Below are 7361 nucleotides of genomic sequence, written 5' to 3' on the forward strand. Positions count from 1 at the left end.
TGGGGGCACTGCGAAAACTGGCCTTTGAAATACTCCAGAATTTGCTGGGTTCTTGACTTCAGTAGCTGGGGTTGGGGTTTTGCTTTGTTTTTGTTTTCATTTTAAGCTGAAAGGGGATCTAATACTCATTGGGCACCGAATACGGAACCCTGCAATAAAGTCATGTAGCCTATATTCATTTCTTTTTATTGATGATTTGAGAGTCTGTTTGAAAGTGAAGTTTACCCAGAAAGGAAAAGAAAAAAAAAAGATTGTGTGTATACAAGAAGATGGAAATTCTCAAACTATTTTTGTTCTCACCATTTTCAAAATGATCCATTTATGCAAAAAATATTGTGCCTTTTCTTTTTAAAAAAATCGTCTTCTTGGAAGTTCTGTGGATGTTTGTATACACCATTTCTGCACAAGCGCTTTATTCATAGAGCTTTTAAAGTACAGAAAAAGTCTGCAAGTAACTTAAAATATGAATATAGGTAAGAGAGGTATATGTTCTCTGCAGGCTTTGGCTCTTACGAAAACACTAATAAAGATTCTTAAGGAGAGCCGTATGTTGTATCTTTTAGTTATATTTTATCAGTTACCTATATGTTGCATAAACTATTTGTTGAATCATGGTGACATGGGATTAAAAAGAAATTATTCTTTAACAAGATTATCAGAGATTAAGTAAGAGCTCTGTAGTATATAAAGTTTGAGTTTGTTTCTATTTTTTATATGTGGTTGAACATCTTTCAAAGGCAAAATTAATGTCAACTATACTATTTATGACTGTCTTTAAAAAAAAACAAATTCTGTACTTTCATCTATAAACTACACTTTCTGTTTTTATATAAATGGCCCAGACTCAATATATACCTTTCAGTGTATATTTCTTTTTACTTTAAACATAAAAACATTTTGATGTTACTTATATTGATACAAATTATTGCTTGTAATTGTCCTATGATGCTATATCTCAGTCATTCCTTGACTAATAAGTTGTCTTGTCCTGTAACACAAGTATCTTTTTTTTTTTTTGTTTTAAATGCATATCTCCATTCCTAGTTCTGAAGACTTGGTTTTTATGTTTATATATAACTTAAAAACCATATGAGTACATATTAGGAAACCTGATTTTGTATTTGATTTATCTGGACAAAAAAAAACCATTGCAAAAAGTTTGCAGTTTGCGATAGTTATGCATTTTGGTAGGTGTACTCCTGAAGATATGCTACTCGACCTAAAAAAAAATTGCAAGTACTTAGATTTTTTTCAAAATTACTCAAGACAATCATGGATATGATTTTTAACATTTCTCTAAACATCACATTTCACTTTTGGTTAAATATATACAAAGGCCATCAAATTTTTATGAGATATTATTTCTTCTAGGGGAAAGTCATATACTTAATGAAAAAATCCCAAAGAAGGTTTTATATTTGTGAAAATGCACTGAGCATTCATCAAACTTTGACTTTAATATAGGATATAGTTAAGACTTTTCCTTATTGGTGTTAGATATATTTATTCATTAGGCCATGATTATCAATCACTTTATAAAGAATTGAAAAATTCATTATGCATTTTTAACCAGCTAGAAAGGAGAGTGGGAAGGAAAGAGAAAGAGACAGAGACAAAGACACAGAGACTGAGAGACATAGAGAGACAAACAAAGAGAGAGAGAGATACACACTAAAAGAACTAACTCCAGACTCTGGAAAATGAAGGTTCAAGGCCAAACTTACCTGTTTGCCCACATTTCAGTCTTACCCTCTCATCATACCCAGACAATTCTATAAGCATCTCAGTTAACAGATGATTTAGATGTTTCACGCACTGGGATTCTATGATATTATGTTAGCTTTCCTTCCCCTTCAAAAAAATATATATATTTTACTCAATATTTAGCAGTATTTCAGTATTCATATGGGAGATTGTGTGGGTTTTTTGTCAAGCCTAGGGTATAACTACCCTTATTTTATTTTTTGTAAAGTAAACTGACTTTATATATTTAATGTGTTATTCAGAAACATAAGAGGGTTTAAGTGTGATTTTGTTTGCATTAATAAGATGATTTGCCTCTGGAGAGAGAGGTTAACAATTCACAATACAATGTTTTCCTTCTTTGAGGTGTGTTGCGTGGGTTATTGTGGGTCCAGAGAATTGATTTTCTTTCTAAGCTTTATAAATGAATGGTGATGATGATGGCAATGGAGAGTTAAACAATTCTTTAAGGCATTTTAGAAAGATGATACAAATGAAAGTGAAAAAAAATTAGCGTACTTAATTTTGATTTTTTTTTGTATAAATATGTTCCCTGATACTTTAAGGGAGGAAATCATGATATATAGATATTTATTACATATGAATTTTTTAATTTAGAAATATAGCTTGTATTTTTCTTGATATGAATTTATAAGAAGAAATAAATTGCCAGACTTAATGGTAAAGGAGAGGTAAAATTGTAAAGTAAGTCAGCGCAAGGCCACAGCCCACCAAAGTATTGCCCCCATAGTGCCAGGTCTAATTCCTAATTCTTTCTTGATTATTTTTCACAAATTAAAACCTTGGCCTATGTAACATGACCTCAGGACCCTGAGTTCTGCCAGATGACAGCTAGCTAATTAAATAATCTAATTGCTGCTAATAGGTGTTGATGCTTTAATCTTCCCAGGTGTCATATGTGCATTTTAACAGGGACCTTCTGGAGATAATGCTTTAACCCAAAGGACTCATTCTATGGTGGTAGTTCCTGGTATTTCAACAGGCTGGTGAGGAAGACAGTTTATTTAACAGGATTTTGTGGAGTCTTTTAAAATGTTGTGTAAGCATCAACCTTGGCTAGGGCATACAGAACAATAAAAGACACATTCTTTCCCATTTGATATATAAAAGTTGCAGAGATAAGATACCCATTAACAGGGTGTCCCACAAATCTTAGTGCAACTTGAAGTTAGTCTTAAAGCTATTCTTACAATTGCACTAAGACTTTTGGGGCATTCAGTGTAAATTAATTGGTGAAACAATTATAAGGCAACAGTTACCAACTAAAATATTTGTATAAGGTGCTATGGATTTTGTAGCTAAACCAGTTATATTGTGGCTATTTTAAAATGTGACAAAAATAATAGAATATATCACATGAGTTAGAATATTTATAATTAGTTGAAACTGAATATATAATTCTATATATTTTAGTCGGTGAGAGGAGATTGATTGGAATAAATTTGTTTTACTATTTTTTTTGGTTGAAACTGTGCGTCTTCTGCATTTTAATGTTAAAAAAAAGTCATTTATTTGAAAACTAGTTCAAATTTTAATAATTCGATGTCTGTCCTTTGTATTATGTAAGAAGAAATGATTTTTTAAAAATTAAACTAGTCCTGTAAATTAGATGACAGATAAAGGTTTAGCATACTTGGGAACAGTTATACGATCTTAAGGGCACTTGTTCACATGTCTTTGAAAGTTGATAATTACAGATGAATCTTGTCTAGTTGTTATGTAGACCACCTACTCAGAAATACTAGGAGTTCATTTGCTGGATTTGGTTTTAAAAATATCTTCGAATTTTGACTTTTCACTCATGCAGATTAGTCTTTCCCCCAATTCCTTCATATTAGTAAGGTTTTGCTATGTCTTGATTATAATCCCTGTGTTTTTCAGATGCAAGTGCGCATGCACGCATACCTACACACACACTCTGCATAAAAAATAGATACCAATACCAAAAAAAAAAAGAAAACCTTATGTGACAGTACATCATAAGGTCCTTGAAACAAGTAACATCTTTCATCTCTGAATACTTGTCACAAATGGAAGAGACAGCACTATTAAGAGTTCAGAAAAGGGAGAGATTTCTGGGCTGGCATGGGGAATGCTTCATGGAAGAAGTAAGCTTAGAGCTGAACCAGGAAGGAAGGGTAGGACTTGTGGAGGGTACTAGAAGGGAAATGAACACACACACACACACCCACACACACACACACTCACACACTCACATGACTTTTTCAAAAAACTTTTCTCGGATACTATTCTATTACCTGTTAACGAGAATGAGGTTTGATTATCATAGACTTTGCATTTATAAATATCACATTTGGGTCTTTTATTGTTATGTGAGTACATATTACTAATTTTAATACTTTGTCTACCTTTTCTTATCTCTAATAAGCCAGTTAGGTATAAAGTTGCCAGTGGAAGCTAATTATAAAACCAAACAGAATAAAATGTATTTTGAAGTGACCTCAATGGAAAAAAAAAAAGCCTGTCACTTTTAAATGTCTGGTTAAATTGAACTTTTGAAAGTTCCATGAAAATATTATTTCACGTCTTCATTGGTTTAGCTAATCAAATAAACATGAGGCTAACATCAGTGGAATCATCCTGGGCAATAAAATGTATACAAACAACTTTCCATAGTACGTAACAATGATTTAGTTATTCTTTATGGGAAACACCTCCATAGCCATACCTTTCCTGCTTCCTCTTATTTCTTAATATAGTTAAGGAAATGGAGGTGGAAAGTTAAATTACCCAGGGTCACACAAGTCAAAAGCAGATGGAGACCAGAATGCCCATTCCCAAGGGCAAGTTCCTTCTTCTAGAAGCTATTACACCTGCCTCTCTGTAAATATATTTAGAATGCACAATTTTTAATATATTTTTGAGAGACTACAGTTATTTATTTCATTTTGCTTTATCCATATAGAAACAAATAATTTGGAAGGCAAAGCTTTATTTCTGCCCAAATCACATAGAAAAGAAACATTCTTAAGTTTTAATCAGATTTACCACTAGTATAAGGCAACCTAAAGAAGTAACAGAAAACTGATACTTTTGATCAATTAATCGATAAATAGAGCATTTCTTGAGCATTTTCTATTTACCAGACTCTGCTAAAGCTGAGGATATAAAAACAAGATGGTTCCTTTCCTCAAGGAGCCCTACTTAATAGTAGGAGAAGAAAAAACTTAAAGAACCTTTTAAGCAGAAGGGGGTGAAGGGAAGAAAGTTGCCCAAATGGTCAAGGCAGTTGATGGATAGAAAGAAAAAATAGGCTGAAAGTGGAGTGAACAGTATGACTGGGGCATCTCAAGATAAGGAGGTCTGGGCTAAGGACTCATCCATCAGTAAGTAAGCATTAGGATAGCATCATCCTTAGGTGGGCAAAACCGTTAGCAGGGAGATGGAATTGAGTAGAATGAGTTGGAAATGAAGTGATTGTTATAACTCAACATACAGAATGTAACACTATTATTATCTTGCCAGGAAATCTAGTCTGGAAGGTAAGGAGAAGTTATACACTAGACAATTAGACTTCATTTCCTTTAACTCTGCCTCCTTCGTGATGTCTTCCATACTAGGCCAGAGATGTCTCCCTTTTTTTTAAATTCCTAATGGCACTATCTGTTTCTACCATATGTGCCAAATATTTAGAGATAAAAGATGTTACTTGCTTCAAGGACCTTAAAATGTATTATCACATACTTTCTTTATATTGTTATCTAACTTTGTATGTACATAATGTAATGGAAATAATGCCATACTAGGTTAAGATACCCAAGGCCTAAGACTGGCTTTGCCAGTAATAAGCTTTCTAAATTTGAACACTTCTCTTAAGCTCTCTGAGATACAGTTTACTGACCACTAAAATGAGCAGATTGTACAAGATGAAGGAAGGAATTAAAAAAAGTATTTTTAAGTATGGCCTATGTAACAAGTAGGGCAACTATATGTGAAGTGGTTAGAGTTCTGGGCTTGGAGTCAGGAAGACTCATCTTCATGAGTTCAAGTCTGGCCTCATATACTTTCTAGCTGTGAGACTATGGGTAAGTCACTTATATTGCCTCAGTTTCCTCATCTGCAAAATGAGCTGGGGAAAGAAATGTCAAACCACTCTAGTATCTTTGCCAAGAAAACCCCAAATGGGTATGACAAAGAGTCAGACACAGATGAAACATCTGAACAACAGCAACACAGATATGACAAGTTCTGTGCTAAGCAGCAGGGGTACAAAGAGAAAAACAATAGGGCATCACTAAGACCTATGCCAGCTCTGAAATGCAATGCTATGGATATCTTTGATTCACACTGAAATATTAGGCCGCATCTTGTTGATGTTCTCATATCATGCTTCCCTACCACAGTTCTACCCCCCACCCCAAGCTGCTATCAATAAATGAATATTGATTGATTGAATGAATGAATGTAACTTACTTCTTGTTGTAATGTCCAGTAATGGTCTAGCCTGATGTGATAGATTTTGAGTTTGGTTTAACATTGATTGAAGAGAATGAAAATGACAGCTGATGTTTATTAGGTATCCCTCTTCTCCACATAGTTATAAGGTTAGAATTAGAGTAGAGTAGGATTTCAGATTGTAAGTTTAGAATTAGCATAATTTTATCTTAATCTTCTAGCCATTTTAACCTAGATTGTGCTACCCATTTCATTTGAATTCACACACATTTACTAATTGTATTGAATATAAAAATAATTTTTTAAAAACCAGGTTGATATCCCTTCAAAGTTAGGTTTTAATAATGAAGATTTTGTTTGGGGGAAGGGTCAGGGGCCAAGGCTAGGTCTGTCACACTCCCATCCCACTCTGCCTTCTGCCCTTACAGGTATGTGGGTTGCCACTGGGGGCCTCCCACAAGCAGGCTTTCAAATCTAGGCCATATTTTAAAATCTAGATTCTTAAAATGATGTCCTGAAATAGGTTCTCAGCTAAGAAGCAGGGTAGGAGGTGAGACAGGCTGATAAAGTGAAAAATATTATAGATTTTTAGTCCCAAGACCTTGGTTCAAAACCTTATTCTGCCGTTTAACTATATGCATAACTTTGGACAAGTACCTTAGTCTCTCTGGGTCTCTGCATTGACATCAGAGTTGAACTAAGTAGCCTCTAAGTTTCCTTCCAGGTCTAAATCTGTGATCCTTGAATCTCACATTCCTCTTTTGATGATGAAGGAAGAAGCAGTAACAGATGGACATCACTGTTGGTTTAGTGGAATTGGATTTTGTTTTTAATTGTCAGCATATCATGTAAAATCAGCCTCTTTAATTTTTTTCTTCTTCCATTCCCAATCCCATTCCATTACCTTGTAGCAGAAAAAGATAAATGTGGCAGCAACTGGTTAACACTAGGCAACTGTAATATAGTGGAAACAACATGAATTTATAGTCAGTGGAATTATCCCTGCCAAACATTAGCTACAGGACCTTGAGCAAACCATGAAAACTCTCTGTCTCAGTTTTGTTGTCAGTAAAGTGGAGAAAATAATATTTTCACTATCTACCTGGTACAGTTAGTGTGAGACCCAAGGGATATAATGCTAATTTAACTGCCTTGTAAAGCATAAAGCTTTATATCGAATC

The sequence above is a fragment of the Petaurus breviceps genome, unplaced genomic scaffold (assembly GCF_028583685.1).
Source record: "Petaurus breviceps papuanus isolate PSGF00001 unplaced genomic scaffold, PetGlider_PUasm1.0 126, whole genome shotgun sequence".
Classification (NCBI taxonomy): domain Eukaryota; kingdom Metazoa; phylum Chordata; class Mammalia; order Diprotodontia; family Petauridae; genus Petaurus; species Petaurus breviceps.